We start from the raw sequence: 24126 nt of genomic DNA on the forward strand, positions 1-24126 counted from the left end.
GGACATATCTGTGAAAGCAGTAGGATATAAAGATTAAAACCAGTCATCCCCCCACAGAGGATAGCAGAGCCCAATTCTAATATAACAAATTCCAAAGGCAAGAAATAGACTGGAAAAAATGAGCAAACAAACAAAAAAGAACTAGAGCACAAAAATCTGCTATGGTAAAGAGGAAGTTCAAAAAACAAACTTAGAAGAAAATGACCTAAAATATGTATACAAACAAAAACTGAGAGAGGATACAGATTAGATACAAAACCAACAGCAATTCCTAAAAAAAAATCTATTTTTAAAAAGAAAATTATTTTTTAAAAAGAGTAAAAAAAAATTTAAAAACCAAATAAGTATAATAGAAGAAAAATTGCAGAGGGAGGAAATGAGAATAATGCAATAAAATTATGAAAACAACTTGGTAAAAGAGGTACAAAAATATTGAATAAAATAACATCTTAAAAATTAGAATGGGCCAAATGGCAAAGGAAGTACAAAATCTCACTATAGGAAATAACTTCTTAAAAATTGACTCCATAAGATATCAACAAATAATAAAGTCAAAAGAATGAAAAAATAAAGGAAAATGTGAAATGTTTTGATGAAAACACAACTGACACAGAAAAAACAGATTAAGAAGAGATCGCTTAAAAATTTTTGGATCACCTAAAAGCCATATTTTTTAAAGCCTATAAATCATATTTCCAGAAATTATAAAGGAAAACTACCCAGACATCTTTAGGTCAGAGAGCAAAGTAGAAATTGAAAGAATCTGCTGATCATCTCCTAAAAGATATTCCAAAATGAAAACTTTCTGAAATACTAAATCATAGAAATTTTTAGAATATTAGAATATTTTTCATATTATAGAACTCTCAGATCAAGGAAAAAATGCTGAAAAAGCAGCCAGAAAGAAATATTTCAAGTACTTGGGAAACAGTCAGTATCACATCAGATTTAGCAGCTATCATAATAAGGGAGTAGAAGATTTGGAATATGATATCCTGAAAGGCAGTAGACCTAAGAGTATAATTTTTAAAAAATTTCTTTAATTAATTTAGAATATTTTTCCATGATTACATAATTCATGTTCTTTCCCTCTCCTCTTCCATCCCCCATCCTGCAGCCAATGAGCAATTCGACTGGGTTTTACATGTATCATTCAAAATCCATTTCCATATTATTAATATTTGTAATAGAGTGACCATTTAAAGTCAACATCCCCAATCATATCCCCATTGAACCATGTGATCAATCATATGTTTTTATTCTGTGTTTCTGCTCCAACAGTTCTATCTCTGGATGTGGATAGAATTCTTTCTCATAAGACCCTCAGAATTGTCCTGGATCATTGTATTACTGCTAGTAGAGAAGTCCACTACATTCAATTGTGCCACAGTGTATCAGTCTCTGTGTACAATGTTTTCCTGGTTCTCCAACTTTTGCTCTGCATCAATTCCTGGAGGTCTTTCCAGTTCACATGGAATTCCTCCATTTCATTACTCCTTACAGCACAATAGTATTTCATCACAATCAGATACCAAAATTTGTTCAGCCATTCCCCAATCAATGGACACCCTCTCATTTTCCAGTTTTTTACCACTACAAAGAACCTAGCTATAAATATTTTTGTGCATGTATTTTTTGCTATTACTAAGATTACAATTTTTAAAAATTAACTTACCTAACAAAGTCAAATATAATCCTATAGAGGGGGAAATGAATATTTAATTAAATGGAAGACTTTCAGGCATTCTTGATGGAAAGGCCAGAGATGAAAAGGAAATTTGACAGTCAAACATAAGACTCAAGAGAAGAATAAAACAATAAAAGGACTAAGAAATCATAAGGGACTTATAATAGGTAAACTGTTTACATTTCTATATGGGAAGATGATATATGTAACCTGTAAGAACATTATCATCATTAGAGCAATTAGAAGGAGAGCATGGGTGTATGTATATTATGTTAGGGTGATTTCCAAAGAAAAATAGAAGGTTGAGAAAGAAAGAAGCATTGGGAGTTGGAGAAAGGAGAGGAAAAATGAGGAAAAGTATTTCACATGAAAAAGCATGCAAGGACTAGTTTTCACAATGGAAGGGAAAATAGTTAGGAAGAGTGAACAATGTTTAAAACTCTTTCACCTGAACTGGTTCATAGAAGGAAGAATATATATATATAAACAGAGTAGGATATAGAAATTCAACTTACCAGCAAGGAAGGAGCTAAAAGTAACAGGCAGGTTTGATAAGATGGAGGGTAGGTTAAGGAAGGCAATGATCAAAAGTAAAATGGACCTTTGAGTAGGGTGCAAGGTAAAAAAGAGAAGAAAAAATAGAAGTGAATAGAAGGAAGGGAAATACACAGCTATTATAACTGTAAATAGAAATGGGATGAACTCATTCATCAAATGGAAGTAGAGAGATAAATGGATTAGAAACCAGAATGCTATAATATGTTGTTTACAAAGACATACTTGAAACAAACAATACCCAACCAGGCCAAGATGGTGGCATAGAGACAGTGAAAATTCAGACCTCTGAAAACCCTTCTTCATCGACTAAAAACCAAATGCTCCTAGGGGACTGAAAAAAAAATCTAACAATGGGACAGAGATAAGGAACCCTCCTGCTGGACTCAACTTAAAAGGTGGTATGCCCCGCCTGAATTTGAGAACACTCGGGTTTAAGGGGAAGGAAGAAGGAAGAAGGAAGGTCCCAGGTCCCGTCCCCCACCTACAGTACTGAACCTCTAGCAGTGGCTGGAATCTCTGGGCAGGCAAGGGAGCTAATCTAGAGGGAGTACCTTGCTGGCAAAGCTGTGCCAGGCTCAGGGCTTTGATCACAGGTGGTGGGGAGGCAGCTGGAGGAGAACCTCAAAGAAGGCAGCCCAATCGAAGCTGAGACACTCCATGTTGCCCCGCCCCCTTCCTGAGGTTTTGGCCTTAGGGTACATCCAGCTCTGCAAGTTCAACTCTGCTGGGCTTAACCTTATTAAACCTTCAGAGGGCAGGGAAGCTCAAGCTCCAACACCCCTCCCCAACAGACTGCTCTGAGAGCCTTGCTAAGCTCCAACAGTGAAGGGTGACAGAAAAGCCCAAACCCACAGATTCAGCACATAACGAGAGGAGCAAGACTACAGACAACTAACTACAGGGGGAAAAGAAGGGGCAAATATGAGCAAACAATAGAAAAAGAAAAAAGAAATTACAATTGACAGCTCCTATCCAGGCAATGAACAAAGAGGAAATGTAACAGGAAGATCAAGGAACACCAAGCAAAAACACAGAAACTCCAGCAAATTGGACACAGGCTTTGGAAGAACTCAAAACACAAGAGAGGCTGAAGACAACTGGGAAACAACCTTAAAAAGCAAGACAAGTCATCTGGAAACAGAAAATAGTGTCTTGAAAGCCAAGCTTAATCAGTTTGAAAATGAGGCAAAGGAGATGAAAGATAAGGCAAAGAAAATGAAAGATGAGACAAAGAAGATGAAAGATGACCTCCAAAGAAAATCTGACCAGAAGGAGAAGGATGACCAAAAAGCCAGGGATAAAATTCAGTCTTTAAAAATCAGAATACAACAATTAGAAGCAAGTGGCTTCACAAGGCAGCAGAAAACCATAAAACAAAATCAAGAGAATGAAAAAATTGAAGAAAATATGAAACACCTCATTCACAAAACAGAAGTTTTAGAAAATCAGTACAGGAGAGACAACTTAAGAATAATTAGTCTACCAGAAGACCATGACAAAAGGAAAAGCCTGGACATCAGCCTACAGGAAATTGTCCAAGAAAACTGCTCTGACATTCTAGAACAAGAGGGAAAAGTGGAGATTCAAAGAATCCACAGATCACCTCCTATACTTAATCCCCAACTGACAACATCCAGGAATGTTATAGCCAAATTCAAAAACTACCAGACCAAGGAAAAAATATTACAACCTGCTAAGAAGTCATTAAGATACCATGGAACTACAGTGAGGATAACACAGGATCTGGCTGTATCTACACTGAAGGACTGAAAGGCATGTAATATGATATTCTGGAAAGCAAGGGAACTAGGTCTACAACCAAGAATCAACTACCCAGCAAAACTGACTATATTCTTACAGGGGAAAGTATGGTCATTTAATAAAACAGAAGAATTCCAAGCATTCATAAAGGAAAAAACCAGACCTGAACAGAAAATTTGATGCCCAAAAACAGAACTCAAGAGAATCATCAAAAGGTAATTAAGAAGGGGGGGGGGGGGACAAAAAGAAAAAAAACAACTTTTTTAAGGGACCCAATAAGTTAAGATGATATGTATCCCTACAAGAAAAGAGGATATTGGTAACTCTTAAAAATAGTTATCACCTGGGTAGCTAGAAGAATTATACTTAGAGGGAACAATGACAAACTGTATAGGATGAAATGCCAAGACATAAATAGGTATATAGATATATGTATGCATAAATATATATATATATATACACACACACACAACTAGAGTTTTAAAAAAGAGGTTACTACTAAGAGAAATGGGAAAAGAAACAAAATAGGGTAAATTTATATGTCACAAAGAAGCGCATGATGGGAGGGGAAGAGAATATCAATACACTGGAAGGTTAAAGAGGTAGAAGATAGGAAATACTCAATTCTTACATGCATTGAAATTGACTCAAAGAGGGAAGAACAATCAAATACGTTGGGGCAGAGAATTGATTTGTACCCAATAGGGAAGTAGAAGGATAACAAACAGACTGGTGGGGAGGGAAGCAATACAAGGGAGGGAGAGAGTGGGGGTGGGTAGTTTTAAAAGACTGTAAAGAAAATAAGAGGGGAATAAGAAGGGAGAGGGGGGTGGAAAGGGAAGTAAAATAAGGTTGGGAATTAGAGGGACTGATTAAAAACAAACATTGGTGTAGAAGGAAATAGTGAAAGAAGAAAGGGCAGGACTAGGAGTGGAAATCAAAATGCTGGGAAATACACAGCTGGTAATCATAATTCTGAATATGAATGGAATGAACTCACCCATAAAATGCAAGCAAATAGCCAAGTGGATTAGAAACCAAAACCCTACCATATGCTGTCTAAAAGAAGCACACATGAGGAAGATAGACACACATAGGGTAAAAGTAAGTGGATGGAACCAAATCTATTGGGCATCAACTGAGAAGAAGGTAGGAGTCTCAGTCATGATATCTAACAAAGCCAAATTAAAAATAGATCTAGTCAAAAGAGATAGGGAAGGTAATTACATCCTGATAAAAGCCAGTATAGACAATGAGGAAATATCAGTACTCAACATGTATGCACCAAATGGCATAATACCCATATTTCTAAAGGAGAAACTAGTGGAGCTCAAGGATGCAATAGATAGAAAAACTATACTAGTGGGAGACCTGAACCTTCCTCTATCAGAAATAGATAAATCAAACCAAAAAATAAATAAGAAAGAGGTAAGAGAAGTGAATGAAATCTTAGAAAAATGAGAGTAGGTAGATATGTGGAGAAAAATAAATAGGAACAAAGAGGAATATGCATCTTTTCAGCAGCACATGGTACATTCACAAAGATTGACCATGTACTAAGGCATAAAAACATTGCAAACAAGTGCAAAAGAGCAAAAATAATAAATGCAACCTTCTCAGATCACAATGCAATGAAAATAATACTTATTAAGGGTACATGGAAAGGCAAATCAAAAATTAATTGGAAATTAAACAATACAATTCTGCAAAATTGGTTAATTAAAGAACATATCATAGAAACAATTAATAATTTCATTGAAGAAAATGACAATGATTAGACATCCTTTCAAAATCTATGGGATACAACCAAAGCAATACTCGGGGTGGGGGGGGGGAATTTATATCCTTGAATTCATATATTAACAAATTATGGAGGGCAGAGGTCAATAAATTGGACATGCAAATCAAAAACCTTGAAAGCAAACAAATTAAAAATCCCCAGATGAAAAATAAATTAGTGATCCTAAAAATCAAAGGAGAAATTAAAAATTGAAAGTTTTGTAAAGCTGGTATTTTGAAAAAACAAATAGACAAAGTACTGGTCAATCTAATTAAAAAACTAAAGAAGAAAACCAAATAGATAGTATCCAAGATGAAAAGGGAGACCTCACCTCTAATGAAGAGGAAATTAAGGCAATCATTAAAAACTATTATGCCCAATTATAAGGCAATAAATATGGCGATCTACATGATATGGATGACTATTTACAAAAATATAAATTGCCTAGATTAACAGAGGAATAAATAGAATACCTAAACAACTCCATATCAGGAAAAGAAATTGAACAAGCCATCAAAGAACTCCCTAAGAAAAAATCTCCAGGGCCTGATGGATTCACAAATGAATTCTATCAAATATTCAAAGAACAACTAATCTTAATATTATGCAAACTATTTGACAGAATAAGCAAAGGAGTTCTACCAAATCCCTTGTATGACACAAATATGGTACTGATTCCAAAGCCAAGCAGGTCAAAAACAGAGAAAACTACAGACCAATCTCCCTAATGAATATAGATGCAAAAATCTTAAATATAATACTAGCAAAAAGACAAGTCATCATGAGGGTTATTCATTATGACCAAGTAGGATTTATACCAGGAAGGCAAAGATGGTTCAATATTAAGAAAACCATCCACATAATTGACCATATTAACAAACAAACCAACAAAAATCACATGATTACTTCAATAGATGCAGAAAAAGCCTTTGACAAAATACAAGACTCATTCCTATTGAAAACACTAGAAAGCATAGGAATAGAAGGGCCTTTCCTAAAAATAATAAACATTTATATCTAAAATGATCAGCAAACACTATCTGCAATGGGGATAAACTAGAAGCCTTCAATAAGATCAGGAATGAAACAAGGATGCCCATTATCACCTCTATTGTTTAACATTATACTAGAAACATTAGCAGTAGCAATTAGAGAAGAAAAAGAAATTGAAGGTATTAAATAGTCAATGAGGAGACAAAGCTCTCACTCTTTGTATATGATATGGTCTACTTAAAGAATCCTAGAGAATCAATTAAAAAGCTAATAGAAATAATCAACAACTTTAGCAGAGTTGCAGGATACAAAATAAACTCACATAAGTCATCAGCATTTCAATATATTTCCAACACATTTCAGCAGCAAGAATTAGAAATTCCATTTAAAATCACCCTAGACAATATAAAATGCTTAGGAATCTATCTGCTGAGACAAACACAGGAACTATATGAACACAATCACAAAACACTCTCCACACAATTAAAACTAGATCTAAACAATTGGGAAAACATTGAGTGCTCATGGTTAGGATGAGCTAACATAATAAAAATTACAATCCTACCCAAATTTATTTACTTATTTAATGCCATACCCATTGAACTACCAAAAAACTTTTTTACCGAATTAGAAAAAAACGATTACAAAGTTCATCTGGAAGAACAAAAGATGGAGGATATCCAGGAAAATCATGAAAAAAAACAAAACGTGAAGGATGGTGACCTTGAAGTCCCAGATCTCAAACTATACATAAAGCAGTGGTCATCAAAACAATATGATCCTGGCTAAGAAATAGAAAGGAGGATCAGTAGAATAGACTTGGGGAAAGTGAACTCAGCAAGATTGTCTATGATAAGCCCAAAGATACTAGCTTTGGGGACCAACATCCACTATTTGATAAAAAAAAAAAACTACTGGAAAAATTGGAAGACAGTATGGGAGAGATTAGGTTTGGATCAACATCTCACACCCTACACCAAGATAAACTCAGAATGTGTGAATGACTTGAATATAAAGAAGGAAACTATAAGTAAATTAGGTGAACACAGAATATGTCTTTGGGAAAGGAAAGATTTTAAGACTAAGCAAGAGTTAGAAAAAAAACACTAAATGTAAAATAAATAATTTTGATTATATTAAATTAAAAAGGTTTTGTACAAACAAAACCAATGCAACCAAAATTAGAAGGGAATCAACAAATTGGGAGGGGGGGGAATCTTCATAACAAAAAACTCTGACAAAGGTCTAATTACTCAAATTTATGAAGAGAAATGAATTGTACAAAAAAATCAAGCCATTCTCCAATTGATAAATGGGCATGGGACATGAATAGGCAATTTTCAGATAAAGAAATCAAAACTATTAATAAGCACATGAAAAAGTGTTCTAAATTTCTTATAATCAGAGAGATCCAAATCAAAACAGCTCTGAGGTATCACCTCACACCTAGCAGATTGGCTAACATGACTGCAAAGGAAAGTAATGAATGCTGGAGGCAAACTTGGGACATTAATGCACTGCTGGTGGAATTGTGAATTGATCCAACCATTCTGGAGGGCAATTTGGAACTATGCCCAAAGGGTGCTAAAAGACTGTCTGCCCTTTGATCCAGCCATAGCACTGCTGGGTTTATACCCCAAAGAGATAATAAGGAAAAAGACCTGTAGAAGAATATTCATAGCTGCGCTCTTTGTGGTGGTAAAAAATTGGAAAATGAGGGGATGCCCTTCAATTGGGGAAATGGCTGAACAAATTGTGGTATATGTTGGTGATGGAATACTATTGTGCTCAAAGGAACAATAAACTAGAGGAATTCCATGGGAACTGGAATGACCTCCAATTGATGCAGAGTGAGAGGAGCAGAACCAAGACTGATTATACACAAAGACTGATACACTGTGGTACAATCGACTGTAATGGATTTCTCCATTAGTGGCAATGCAGTGATCCTGAACAACTTGGAAAGATTTACGAGAAATAAAACTATCCACATTCAGAGGAAAAACACCCAAAAAAAAAACTGCTTGATTCTATGGGTCGAAGGCAATATGATTGGGGAAGTAGACTCTAAATGATCATCCTAGTGCAAACATCAACAACATGGAAATAGGTTCTGATCAAGGATACACGTAAAACCCAGTGGAATTGTGCATCAGCTACAGGAAGGGATGGGGGGAGAGGAGGGAGGGAAAGAATATGATTCTTGTAACCAAGGAATAATGTTCCAAATTGACTAAATAAAATTTAAATAATAATAATAATACCCACCCAGAGTTAAAATAAGGGGTTGAAACAGAATCTTTTATGATTCAGCTGAAATAAAAAAGCAGGGATAGTTCAGAACACAATACAATGAAAATATATTCACTAAGAAGCCTTTGAAACACAGATTAAAAAGTAGAAACTAAATAGTCTAATTCTAAATAATGAGTGGATCAAAGAACAAATCACAGAAACAATCAATAATTTCATTAAAGATAACAACAGCAATGAGACAACATACCAAAATTTGTAGGATGTAGCCAAAGCAGTACTTAGGGGAAAATTTATTCTCTCTAAAAGTTTATATCTATAAAAGAGAGAAAGAGTAATCCAATAAATTGTGTGTTCAACTAAAAAAGAAAACAATTAGAAAAACAACAAAATTAAAATCTCCAATTAAACATCAAAATGGAAACCTTGAATATCAAAGGAGAGGTTAATAAAAATGAAGTTTCTTCATTGTGAATCCTAGTTTCTTTGAGTGGCTATGGATCCTTTGAGCAGAACCAGGAAAACAATCTACACAGCAACAGCAATATTGTAAAGATAATCCACTGTGAAAGACAGTAATTCTGATCAATTCAATGATCCACTAGAACTCCAAAGAACTCATGATATAAAAATGCTATCACCCTCCAGATAAAACACTGATGAACCAGAATGCAAATTGAGCATATTCTTTTCTCCTTTTAAAATGTTTTTGCTTGGTTGGTGGGATGGGTGGGAACATTACTAATGTGGAAATATGTTTTGCATGACTTCATATATATTATGGGTATTATATTTCTTCCTTTTCAATGGGTGAGGGAAGGGGGCTGGAGGGAAAGAATTTGGAACTGAAAATAAAAATAAAATTAAGGAAAAGGAGAGCTTAAGAACTATGATAGATATAGTGGCAATTCATGGTTCCAGAGGACTAATAATAAATCATGCTATGCATTACAGAGAAGTGATGGATTTAGGATAGAGACTTATATATGTATGTGATTTTTTCTATAAAATCCTTGAGGGAATTTATTTTACTTGATTATGTATATTTGTTATAAGAAATGTTTTTCTTTTCCTTTTTTCTTTTTAATTGGAGTTAAGGTGGGAGGGAGAGAAAATAGATTTCTGTTAATTTAAACAAATAGAGAAGAGAGTTGCTACAGATGTGGAATGTTGCATTCTTTTCAGATGAAGTCACATTATTAGTTTTACTTAATTGTTTTCCTTTGTTATAAGAGACCTCTTACAAAGTGGGAGTGATCTGTAAATGTTTGTAATGATAAAACAAAACACATCAATAAACTTTTAAAAGGGGAGCATCTTAAATGTGCTCTTTTATTCAAAACCTTAACTTTGAACTAATAGTATTTTCTGAATAGAGAAAAATTAAGCACATTGGGTAAGCTATTGTTTTGAGTGAATGTAGTTCTATGAGGACCTTGAATTCCATCTGATAGCTAGCTATTCAAAAGACCCCATGTGTGAGAGGAGGTACCCTATATATTACAGAAATAATATATATAAAACACTACATAAATATATGAACTTTTATTATTCTCATACAGTATAAATTTATTGTGTAATCCCTTTGGCAAGCAAAGAAATAGGAAAGCCAAGGGCAACAATGATTTGAAGTACAAAGTCACTTGCATAACTTCAAAAAACATCAAAAAGCAGTTGAGGGAAAAACATGCTGCTGAGAACTTAGCCAGATCATTTGTAGACAAAATTGAGAGATAAAAGAATGACAGAAAATAAAGCAGAATTGTTAGAATTTTTTGTGATATATTTTCATTAACGTGTGAAACCTACACTGGAATCTACAACTTCAGTACCCATGTACTATCTGAGGTAAAGGTAAAAATATTGAAACAGGATGAGCAGCCAGATTAAATCAGACACATCTAGAAGAAATTCATGATGAAGATGACAATTTTAAAGGCACTCTAGTATTGGTACTCAGGCTATTATCTTGGGTGGAGGAAGGGGAAAAAAGATTTTTTTCATGAAAAAGCTCATGGATTAGTTCTTTTATCAAAATTAAGTGATTTTTTTATAAATAAAATTTTATTATGAACTTGACAGTCATCAAGAAACATGAATAATTTCTATATATAAAGGACAAGAAAAGAAGATTGAATATGAAACTGTTATCTACCATGTATAGCTTATTTTTCAAAGTGAACACCAAATTTAATATGGTAATACCAGCTTCATTCTTCTGAACTCTCTTGTATTCTCTTCTGTGTATTATTAAATGTTTCACTGATGCTCTTTTTAAAAAAATCTCATTGTTCTCCATTTCCCCTCACAACATTCCCTGCCTCTTTAAATGTCTTCCCTTGTAATAAGTAAGTCTAGTCAAGTAAAACAAAAACAAAAACTGCATTGTATTAAAGTCTGGTAATGTATGACTTATTCTAAATCTATACTCTGTCTATGCTAAGAGACGTGAAATATGATTTATCATTAGTTTTCTGGAGTTGTAACTGGTCATATTGATCAAAGTTCTTAAATCTTTCAGTTGTTTTCCTTTCCATTGGTGTAAACACTGTACAAATTATCTCCTCATTCTTCAAAATTCCTTCTGTATCAATTCATACCAGTCTTTCCAAGTTTCTCTCTTTCTTCGTTTTTACAATGCAATAATATTCTAATACATTCATATTCCATGATTTGTTCAGCCATCCCCCAATTGATGAGATGCCATTTTCTATAGTATGTCAAATAGTGCTGCCATAAATATTTATATGTGTGTGTGTCTGTCTGTCTGTCTTTTCCATCTGTCTTTAATATCTTTGGGGTATTAAGCCTAATAGTGGAAGTACTAAACCAAAAGGCATGTGAAGTTTTGTGACTTTCTGGGTATACTTCAGAATTGCTTTCCAGAATGACTGGATCATTTCATAGTGCATTAATAGACACTCTCACAGTCTCTCTATCAACTGTCATTTTTATTTCTGGCCATCTTTGATCAATTCTATATCTATCTTGAATCAGAACTCTATTAGAGAAATTTACTGCAAAGATTTTCCCCCATTAGCTGCTCCCCATTTATAGTGATATATGGTATATGAGTTGTCAGTCAACATGCATTTATTAAGCATTCACTATGTACCAAACTCTGGCTTAGCAATAAGGATACAAAGAACAATCTAAATCTAATTATTTCCATACTTTCCCCTCCAAACTTCTCAGTAGTTTTGTTTTTATAATGTATCCTTATCCAAGTAGTTGATTTCCTTGGGTTTAGCAGATACTGTGCCATTATGTTCAGTTGCTATTAATGTTTTTTACCTATTGGTCAACTCTTCTATTTTTTAACCAATCCTAAATACTTGTGATTACTACTTCATTCTATAGTTTGAAATCTAGTACAAATAGGTTTTCTTCTTTTCTATTTTCTGTATGATTTCATTGAGATTCTTGAATTTTATTATTATTTTGCCTAGTACTACAAAGAAATCCTTGGGCATTTTGATTTATATGAAATAGAATAAATAGATTGATTTAATTAATATTTCAATTTTGATTACATTGGCATGGCTCAACCATAAATAATTAAAACATCAACAATTACTTGTCTTCCTTTATTTCTGTCAAGAGTTTTTTGTGTTACAGATATATAATTCTTGTACATGTCTTTGTGGGTGGACAACCAAACAATTTATACGCTTTGTAGTTATTTTGAATAGAATTTTTTTTCTTTGCTCTTTTGGGTTTCACTGGCAATAAATAGGAAAACTAATTAAGATTCTGCTGAGTTTTGTCCTCTCTTTAGTCTGGACGTACAGTAATAGGCAGGACCAGACCATAGCTTGTGCAAGGATCCATGGCTTCTTGCTCAGTCCCTGATTGTTGAACTCAGGTTTAGGCCCATCCACACCTTTTTTTCTTTGTGTAGTCTCCAAGTGGGAGTTTATTCATTGTTGTGACCCTCATAAGTCCCAACTAGATATTCTTAGTTTTGTTAGTAGTAAACCTCCTTCAAAACCCCCAATGCTTTTAATGCCTACCTATAGTACTGGCTCTTTCTCATGCTATAGTTTTGGAGCAGGCTGCATGGGCACTGTTCTTAGCCTCTCGCCTACTGTTCAGATGTGGGCTGCCTATGTATTGTACTGTCCTTTTCTCTTCTTGTGGCTCTAGGGAGAGATTTGTAAGAATTAAAATTAATCTCAATAATAAAAATATTTTAAGAGATTTATTTTTTTTTGTATTTTACAACTGATTTTTTTTATTATATTTTATTTGATCATTTCCAAGCATTATTCATTAAAGACATAGATCATTTTCTTTTCCTCCCCCCCACCCCCCATAGCCGACGCATAAATCCACTGGGCATTACATGTTTTCTTGATTTGAACCCATTGCTATGTTGATAATATTTGCATTAGAGTGTTCATTTAGAGTCTCTCCTCTGTCATGTCCCCTCAACCCCTGTATTCAGGCAGTTGCTTTTCCTCGGTGTTTCCACTCCCATAGTTTATCCTTTGCTTATGAATAGTGTTTTTTTCTCCTAGATCCCTGCAAATTGTTCAGGGACATTACACCGCCACTAATGGAGAAGTCCATTACGTTCGATTATACCACAGTGTATTAGTCTCTGTGTATAATGTTCTCCTGGTTCTGCTCCTCTCGCTCTGCATCACTTCCTGGAGGTTGTTCCAGTCTCCATGGAACTCCTCCACTTTATTATTCCTTTTAGCACAATAGTATTCCATCCCCAACATATACCACAGTTTGTTCAGCCATTCCCCAATTGATGGGCATCCCCTCGTTTTCCAGTTTTTGGCCACCACAAAGAGCGCAGCTATGAATATTTTTGTACAAGTCTTTTTGTCCATTATCTCTTTGGGGTACAGACCCAGCAGTGCTATGGCTGGATCAAAGGGTAGATATTCTTTTGTAGCCCTTTGGGCATAGTTCCAAATTGCCCTCCAGAATGGTTGGATCAGTTCACAACTCCACCAGCAATGAATTAATGTCCCTACTTTGCCACATCCCCTCCAGCATTCATTACTTTCCTTTGCTGTTATGTTAGCCAATCTGCTAGGTGTGAGGTGATACCTCAGAGTTGTTTTTATTTGCATCTCTCTGATTATAAGAGTTAAGAGATTTATTAATGACCATTACAAATAAAGGAATAAAAGGGATACAAAATAAAACCATGTGCCCATGGCTGATTAGATCATTTAAAATCCCTGCTCTTACCACCACCACCATGCTCACTGCAAGCCAAAGAAGTCTTCTCCAAGATGAGAGGCCTCTCCAGAGGCTAATGCCTCCAGAAAAGCCAAGGAAAGGGAGTCAGCCTTTTCACTCACCATGTGACAGTCCAAAGGAAAGCAATCTGAGATCTCAAACCCAAGCTCCTCCATGGTCAAGTTCCAAGGTGAAGATAACCTCACAGGAAGTGACCACGAAATTTAAAGGCAGTTCCTTGCGTCACTTCCTGTGCCTCCCTTTCAACTTGAGGTGTACCAATTGTGGCTTAAACTTGGCTTCAAACTGCCCAGGGGTCAGTCAATTGTTTCTGATTTGTCACTTGCTAGCACACATGGGTCATAGACCTTCCTCCCCAACATTAAAACCTTAAGTGGAGGTGTATACATTCCTGGTGGCTAAAATTCTAAAGAATAAGTAGGGTGGAGTTAATCTCAATTTCACAGATTGTTCCAATACACTAAATAATGAGAAAAGGGATTTCCAGATATTGGGTGAATCTTCATTGGAGGTTTTATGCGGAGATATTCATAGCAATTACACAGAACAAGAAGGTGAAAAGAGATCCTATTTTGCATTGATGAATAAAGTTCTACAGTGTGAGATTGAGATCTACCAAAGGCCAAAATGTGCATGATAATAAAAACACAATAGATCATATTCATTTATCAGAAATGTACTCTTACTGTTTGGCTCACATCTCTCTGTCTTGTCCACATTGATAGCATGAAGCCCAGTAGTGGTATGGCATCTTAAAGAGAGGACTCCAACCTTTTGCTGTGGTTCTCCCAAAGCTTGAGATCACTGGAATCCAAAATGTGAGCTGAATTGGGCTCTATTCCAATTGGGAAGATGTATTGAGATTTCCTCAGGTGGTTGGGCCCAGAGTCCATGTCAGCAAATGGTAAAAATCATTTCAACTGGTAAGCAGGTGTCTGGAGCCATACAGAAAGTAATAGGTATTTGGTCAAATCATGTCAAATGAAAAAGAGAGGGAGGTCAGCCCAAGAAGCAGCAGTTAAGAGACTGGGATGAATGAAAGAAAGCTAAAGCTTTTCATAGAAGTGGATGAGGTAAATTGATGACCAAACAAGAAGATAGAAATGAGGCATTCAAATCAGTAGGCTGAAAAGGTAAGTACCAAGAGAAAGAGCAACAAAGAGGAGTATGATGATATCTCTGGTTCTTACTCAGGGCTAGGGCTATTAATGAGCATACCATGGGCTGGGGAATAGGAGCCTCCTATGATGACAACTGAAGCTTTCCTACCCTGGGAGTCAGGAAATGCTGTGATCACAAGGTACCTGCTCAGAGTTGGACGAGAAGCATCAGTCAAGTTACATAGAGCCTGGACTCAGTTACCAGAGACATAGGATGCTAATAAGTCCAATGGACAATGGCAGAAGGTAGGACCCAAATTAGAACCCTAAGTTATTATACAAGTTAAAATGATCTAAAGATAGCTTCTAATCCAGTTGGGAAGATAATAATGAAAAGAAAAATTATACTGGCAATAAAGATGGGAGGAACAAAATACCACCACCAAAACGATGATAATGATGATAATTATAATAGCCTCTCAAAATCAGATGCATTGTCCATGTCATAGTTGGGGGAAGGTAGAGTATAGTCAGGCGGGGCAGAGAAAAGTCAAAGGCAAAGTAAGGGAATATCATCTAAGGTGTTATACAGCCTTGATACTGTGTGGAAGGTGTTTCAGAAACTCTAAAAAAGAGGCCAAATGACAATACCATCCTGGGGGAAACATGATGTAAGTGATCCTATGAATCTAAGAGACAGGGTGGCATCAGGATTTCAGGATAGTGCTATGCAGAAACAGTGTGATGATCAGCCTTTCCCCATGGACAGCTGAGCAAGGAGCATGATCTCATGTTCTGGTAACATTAGAACATATAAAAAATACCAATATCTTACTTGCTGTCAATGCTTTAGTGTAAATGTCACTGACCACCTACATAGACATACCACAAATGTTACTGGAATGGACTGACAATATGAAGGTGTTCAATATGCATCAGTTACTACAACTTAACAAAATTGGTTCAAGGGTAAAGGTTTGAAGGAGATGATCAATCAGCTTGATAATCACCCTATTCCATTTAAAGTGACTAACAAAGACTATAGCCCTAATATCTTTGTGGGATAAGTATACCTCTGCTGAATCAGTCAGCCAATCAAAGATGTTTTTTTAAAACCCTTACCTTCCATCTTAGAATCAATACTAAGTATTGGTTCCAAGGCAAAAAAGGTATAAGGGCTAGGCAATGGGGGTTAAGTGAATTGCCCAGGGTCACACAACTAGGAAATGTCTGAGTCCACTTTTGAAACTAGGACCTCCTATCTCTAGGCCTGGATCTCCATCCAATTAGCCACTTACAGACCTAGTATTATTCTAATATATTTCCACTCACACTCTGGATTTTATACAAAAGAGCAAGCTAGTTTAGAAACAGGCTTCCAAGTATTTATCAAATGAAAGAATATAGAGCAATTCTTGCCTCATTCACCACCAGGGAAGAGAATTCTATTTTGTCTTTTTGTGCCTTTTATAGGAAAGCTCAATTCTGCTTCAACAGTTCATTAAAGAGTTTTTAATCACCTCTCAATAAGCCTAAAGGTAAACACATAGCACGTGCTTGTTCTAAATTGGGAAGGGTCCTTCTATGCTTTACTCAAGAAGGCTTACCAACTCCCTTTAGGGATTAATAGCAGACAGAGCATATTACCCATGGTCTAAAGGCTGTGTTCTCATTAGCTAGTCTTCCTGTTATATCAGAAACAGCTCTAACCAGTTATAAACAAGGACAAGGACTTTATATTGTTTTTTCTCAATGACATCCTCATTGCCAACTTATATAACCAATCTATTTCAGAACAGTACTGGTTAAGCAATGAGAATTAATTTCATTCCTAAACCTGTATTAAAAGAATAAGACATAAGTCTCATCACCCTCAATATAGCTTTAGAATGATTAATACTATATGATTGAAATGGAATACTATTGTGCTATGCAGGATGATTACCGAAAAACCTGGGAAGGCTTATATAACTTGATGAAAAGCGAAATGAGCAGAACCAGAACAACATTATACATAGTAAAAACTTTATTGTACAATGATCAATTATGAATGTCTTAGCCAGTCTTAAAAATACAATGATCTAAGACAATTCCAAATGACTCATGACAAAAAAAATGCTAAACAGTTCCAAAGAAAGAACTGATGGAATCTGAACACAGATTGAAGCAAACTATTTTTCACTTTATTTTCTTCACTGTTTGGGGGGGTTGTTTGTTTTTATATGTATCTTCTTCCACAACATGATCAATATGGAAATATGGTTTATATGTATAACCTAAATCAAATTGTTTGCCACCTCAAGGAAGAAAAGAATTTAGAACTCAAAATTTTAGAAAACTCATGTATAAAATTGTCTTTATATGTAATTGAGAAAATATTATGTTAAAAATAAAGATGAATATTTCTTCATCAAAAAATGTTCTAATAGACATTCTTAGAGTACAGGATAAACAGATTAAAATGTTATGCAAATACTTTTGAAACAAACTCACTTCCCATCACAAAGCAACAGTAAAGACTGACAATAAAACTTCATCTCTATGTTTGAATGTAACTGAAAGTAGTTGATCTCCAGATGGAGTCTGTGAAACAGTTTACTAAAAGTAGCAATAAAAGTACTCCAAAGGCAACATCCACATGAACTCAAACAACAACATGCCATAAAGAAGAATTCGACAAGTGGTTGGGTCTTATAGATTGGTTATAAAGAGAGGTTGTGATAGAACCAGGGGTTCCCTTTTCCATACAATGAGGGTTCATTTCCCCTAAAAGGCAACAAAGCTGACCTTGGATCTTGACTGACACCTGTTTTTCTAGATAGAAGTTTCCTGTTCATTTTAGAACATAAAAAGACCCAAATAGTTGGAGCCCCTCCTATTTGGAGAATTTCTAAAGACCACATGATTCACTGTACTTTGTTCCTGACACCAGATAAATTTCCACATAGAGATGAGGGGGAGCTGCTGCCAAAGAAACGAATGGATGCTCTATGTTTGTTATATAGTCTCATTTTTAATTAAACTCAAAGGTTTTTTATAGTTTAGATATTCTAGAAATTTCTTTAGTTCAGCTCACTTCATTGCATCAGTTCATAAAGGGTTTCCTACTTTCCTCTGAAACTGTTCATTTTGTCATCTCCTACAACATAATAATATTCTATAACATTCATGTGACATGGAAATCACTTTAAAAGACTGATATACATTAATTTAAGGTCGCCAAGGAATTCAGCTATGTAATTCCTAAATGAAAACTCAAGTCAGCAGTCAACCTTTTATGGAGATTAATTACAAACAGGAGGAAGAAAGGAGGAAGAGAGAGAGAGAGAGAGAGAGAGAGAGAGAGAGAGAGAGAAAGGGGAGAGAAGGGAATAGGGCTTAAATACCCCCTCTTTTTAGGCTGGGCCAAAAGGCCCAAGCCCTTAGATAGCTGAGGCAAAGAAAAGAGATCAGTCCCTATCACTCACGTGACCAAAATGGAGAAACAGTCTCAGGGGCCTCCACCTCCAGCTTCCTTCAGAGCAAGCTTCTCAGAGCACAACCTCTCAGAGCAAAACCTCTCCAAAACACCCCTCAGTTCTCACATCTACCAATCACTGTCCATGTCTTCCCTGTGCCAATGGTGGCTCTAGCTTAACCCAGGACCGCCCAGAGGTCTGCCCCTTTGCACATGTCTGTTGAAGGTCATATTCTCAAATAATTAAATCTTGATCCTTTTGCTGCAGCCCTTCCTAAATCCTGTTACCCTGAGTAGGGTGGAGATTGGAAGTTACAAGACCTGGTTCTGTCATTCCAAGTATCTCTATTGTATCAATTATAAAATCAATCATGACTCAAAGAACTTCCTGTTCTATGCTTAAGCATAGGTCAAAGCCCTTTCCATTGTTTAGCAAAAGGTTTCTGTCCTAAAGTAGTCTTAGGTAGGGAGGAGAAGGACCCTCCCTACCTAATGTTGGAAATGGGGAAATTTCCAACATTCATAAGTCTAAGAAATTTTAAGGTTTACAATCATATACCATAATTTGATTAGTAGTTCTCTAATAAGTAGACACACTTCAGTTTCCAATCATTGGCTACTACAAAAAGATTTTATCTTAAAAATATTTTGAGTATTTGGGCCCTTTTGCTCTTTCTTTGATCTCTTTGACCCCCAAATATCCTTGAGAATTCAGAAAATAAACTGTATGATGCCCAGAGGCATTATTAAGGAAAGAATTGCTATCTACAGCTATCCAGATATAACATTGATCAATTAAAAATTTTTAAAGATTTTAAACTCTTACCTTCAGTCTTGGAACTGATACTAATTATTGGTTCCAAGGCAGAAGAATGGTAAAGGCTAGGCAATTGGGATTTAAGAGACTTGTCCAAGGTCACACAGCTAGAAAGTGTCTAAGTTCAGATTTGAACCTAGCTCTTCCTATCTCCAGGCTTGGCTCTCTATCCACTGAGCCACCTATCTCTCCCATCAATAAAAATTTGAGAACTATTTTAATAGATGCCATCATTCTGAATACTAATAACCTCCCATATATGAACTAAAAAGCTTCCAAGGTTTAGAGAAGCCTAGCATAAGAAATTAAAACCATGTGGGAACGGGTTGAGGGACATGTCACTGGTTTCTCCTGCCTGCCAAATGTTTTTGGAGATAAAACTCTCACATTCTGGTACTCTTAATTCAATGATAATAAGCAGTTGTTTTAACAACCAGTGCAATATGCAGAATATTAAATAGATAAAGTAGCTGGATAATGACTTATCTCAGATTATTTCTATCTGGACGCTACCCAAAAAGTCAGAGATAATCATAATAATAAAAAATTATTAGCTTATCTAACACTTTAAAGTATACAAAGTGCTTTATACATATATTATCTCATTTGATTCTCAACAGTGACCTTGTCAGGCATGTGTAGATTATTATTCACAGATAAAGAAATTAAGTAACTCATCTCTGGTCATATACACAGAGATAAGTTTAAAAAGGGAAGTTGTTTTTCTTTTTTAAAATATAGTATTTTCCCTGATTATATATAAAACAATTTAAAATATTTATTTTCTATAATTTTGAGTTCCAAATTTTCTCTCTTCCTTCCCCCTCCCTGAGAGAGTAAGAAATTTGGTCTAGGTTAAATATCTATGATCATGCAAAATGTATTTCCATACTAGTCATGTTGTGGAAGACAATTCATATTTTTAAAAATGAAAATAAAATGAATGATCCATTTCATTCTTCATTCAGACTCCATCAGTTCTTTCTCTGGAGGAGGATGATATTTTTTTTTGTCATGATTCCTTTGGAATTATCTTGGATCATTGTATTCTTGAAAATAGCCAAGTCAGTCACAGTTGATCATTTTACAATATAGCTGTTACTATATACAATGTTCTGATTCTGCTCAAATCACTTTTCATCAGGTCATGTAAATCTTTCTTGGTTTTTATGTAATTATCCTGATTATCATCTCTTATAGCATAATAGTTATTGCTTTGCAATCAACCATATACTTCCACTTGTTTAGCCATTTTCCAATTGATAGACACAACAGGCTTGGATTCCAAACTTCCCAACTCCAAGTCTAGCACTGATAGTAAAATCCTAAAAAGAGGGATCATAGTTTGAAATCCTGCAGCCTTTAAAAAGGAGAGGCAGTTAACTTGGGGTTCTCCTAGATAAGGTTTTAGGTCTGCTAGTAAAACTCAATCTTCTGATTGATTGCAAAGGCTTTTTTCTCTCTCTTTTTAAATGAAATGGAAGGTAAGCTAAAACCTGTGATTAACTTTACAAATTAGAACTTAGCCCTCTGAGTCACATCTAAAATCAATTTAACATTTTACATTATTCTCAGGAAGTCTCCCAAGATGGGCAAAGCATCCTTGACAGACTCTCTCCAGAGTAGAAGGGCTATCCTTGCCATTTTTTTTTACCTTTTTCAGTACTCTTGGCTCTCTGGGATGCTCTGGGCTCTTAAGTACCTTTGTTTTTATTTTGCTTTGTAGTTGTGGCTTGGCTCTATGTCTAGAACCTCATTTTAAATTGGTCATGGCCCATTGCTATTGCTTCACATCTCATCCTTCATGTTTCTTCCTGTATTACTTTTCTAAGTTGTGAGACGGGATAATAAAGTCAAGATAAAATCACATCTACTCATTTGCAGCTCTGTGAAGCTGGTATGTTGTTGTCAAAAGCTGGCTTGAAGCCATCCAGAGTAGGAAATGTTCTTCTATGTAACCAGTGTTATCGAAAATCCTAACAACTTCTTGCCAAAGAGCCTTTTCTTTTTTCAAATTTAGGAAAATTAAGATACATTTCCCTCAGGCAGGCCTGTATGCTTCTATAGGTAAAATTCTTAGAAGGATTATTGAGCTCACAAATGCTTCATGTTCTTCCTTATGGGATAAAGTAGCTAACTAACACTCTATTGTGAAATACCTGTGTCTTAATTATGAAGCATAGTTTATGTATCCTTGTCATCAGCACCATCAATTAACATTAATTGAAGGTCCATACTGTGCTAACCATTGAGTTCTAGGATAGGGTCTGGACCTCTGATTTTATTGGTATAGGGAATTTTTAGGTGAGGAATCTTCCTTTTCTGGTACAGGTTGGCCCCTTCTCTGTAATTTATAACTTAATTTGTCTAGAGCAGTGATGGTGAACCTTTTAGAGATGGAGTGCCAGGATCCACCCCCACCTCACCCAGACCAAGTGCCATACCCTGCTCCCCCTTCACCCCACACAGGGGAGGGAGAAAGCACTTCCCCTTAGGCTGCTGGGCAGAGTGGTGGGTGAAGTAAAAAAATGTCATCAGGCATGGTGAAGAACAGATGGGGAGAAGCTCCAACCCAGTCCCTCTACCTTTCAAGTAACGAACTGGGGGGAGAGGGGGAGGAATGGAGAAGGGGGTGACAATGTGCCCACAAAGAGAGCTCTATGTGCCACAAGGTCACCATCACTGTCTAGAGCATTGCAAAGTTAAATGAACTTGCATAGGGGTTTCATAGTCTTTATGAGTCAGAGGCAGTACTTGAACCCATGTCTTCTAGACATCTCTCTATCCACTACTCCACACTGCCTCTCATATAGATCATACTTATGGAATTAATTACTTGAGACTTTTCGCTAGGAAAATGTTCTTCTCTGGACTGAAATCAGTCCCTGAAGCACTGATCAGTAATTACTCAACTGGGTGCCTCTTACACCAAAATAACCATGTGACTAATTCGATTCAGAATCTAAAAAAATTTCATTTAAAGTGATTGTTGAAGTTTCCATAGATCAAAAAGACAATGGGTGGATTTTCTCCATTTTCAACCTTTCCTTAGTGGATTAAGGGGTATTAGGAGCTACAAATGTGTCTTTAATTCACCTATCAATCAATCAATCAATTATGGAGCACTTCCTCTGTGCCCAGCCCTGTACTAGGTGCTTATTAAAGACATTTAAAATTTGCTCCTTAGCCTGCCAGAGTTTCAAATCCAGGTGGAGAAGCAATTCAAACCAATTTAATAAACTTTTATTAAGTATCTATTATGTACAAGGCTTGAGATACATGTATATAAAAGTGATACTTTTTGTGTATCATTGCAACACTTTTCTCCCCTTCACCCATGCTACTGGAATTCTTAGCTCCCCTTAAAGCTTATTTCAGGGGCTATCTCCTTATATGATCTCTTTTTTCTGGGTGCCTTTAGTTATTCGTGCTTCCCCTTCCCCATTCTTTGCATATACTTTGGGTATTTTTTGCATTTTCATGCATATTCTCTTTCCTGTATGATAGGGGTTCTTAACCTGGAGTTCATTAACTTGGTTTTGTTCTGCCTTTTAACTTTGAACTGCCTTCCTTTGTTTTCCTATGTGTTTTATTTTATTCATTTAAAACATTCTGAGAAGTGGGACCATAAGTTTCACCAAAGTGCCAGAGGAGTCCTTGACACAAAAGTTTCAAGAATCACTGCCATATAGACTGAAAACCCTTTTAAGGCAGGGACTATTTTGCTTTTTTCCTTCATCTTCCATAAGAAGAGTCATTTGAGGGGCAGCTAAGTAGCATGCCAGATAGAACACCTCACTCCATGTCCACACTTCCCAGCTGTGTGACTCTGGGTAAATTTGTGACTACCCCTTACCAATCTTCTGTCTTAGAACTGATACTAAAATAGAAGAAGATAAGAGTTCTGTTTTGTTTATTTTAAGTGGTTTCTACATAGTAGGTCCTTAATAAAAGCTTGATGAATTGAATTGAATTGAATTTAAATTACTGAAGTAGTATAATGGAATGAGTGTTAAAATGCTAGTTGTGCTAGTTAATACCTGTGTGATCTCAGGCAAGTTTGCTTCACTGCTCTAGATTTCAAATTTGTCAAATTAGGGGATTAGATTAGGTGATCTCTAAATTGTCTTCTAGCTTTTAACATTCTATTATCTATAGAGACTGTACTTAAAAAAAAAACATACAAGACAGTATGATGATAAATGTTAGGTGAGTGGTACAATATTGCAGCACTGTTACGCCCAAGGCAGAGTACAAACTTGTGCAGTTCTTCCTGCCCATGTCATAATGGCATGGTGTGCTTGAGATAGTTGGAGTATATTTTATATATTTTGCTTTGCCCCTATGTTTTTGGCCTGCCTGAGCTGAGTTCCTTCCTTGCCTCACCTTTGTTACAGCTTTACAACAAAGTGCTGTAGGAATTTAGAAAAGAGGAAAATCCTTTTTAGAGTGGAATGGTTTTGATGGACTCAATATGTATAGTGAGATAAACATTTG

At 35.7% G+C, this 24126-nt stretch overlaps 1 protein-coding gene and 1 long non-coding RNA gene across 2 annotated transcripts in view; one reads left to right on the forward strand and one right to left on the reverse strand.

The window, feature by feature from the left end:
• Positions 1–9046: 9046 nt before the first annotated feature.
• Positions 9047–24126, reverse strand: part of LOC103093649 (uncharacterized) — a 36241-nt gene continuing 21161 nt past the window's right edge. The window contains exons 2-4 of the long non-coding RNA XR_008914400.1: positions 13046–13174; positions 9283–9348; positions 9047–9092 (exon numbers count right to left, since the gene is read on the reverse strand). This is a non-coding gene — a long non-coding RNA (uncharacterized LOC103093649). The remainder of the gene's footprint in view (positions 9093–9282; positions 9349–13045; positions 13175–24126) is intronic.
• PIAS1 (protein inhibitor of activated STAT 1) overlaps positions 15643–24126 on the forward strand; it is a 194428-nt gene continuing 185944 nt past the window's right edge. Inside the window, exon 1 of the mRNA XM_056808709.1 lies at positions 15643–15661. The gene's annotated coding sequence lies outside the window, so the exon portion shown is untranslated. The remainder of the gene's footprint in view (positions 15662–24126) is intronic.

Source organism: Monodelphis domestica, chromosome 1 (genome assembly GCF_027887165.1).
Source record: "Monodelphis domestica isolate mMonDom1 chromosome 1, mMonDom1.pri, whole genome shotgun sequence".
NCBI lineage: Eukaryota > Metazoa > Chordata > Mammalia > Didelphimorphia > Didelphidae > Monodelphis > Monodelphis domestica.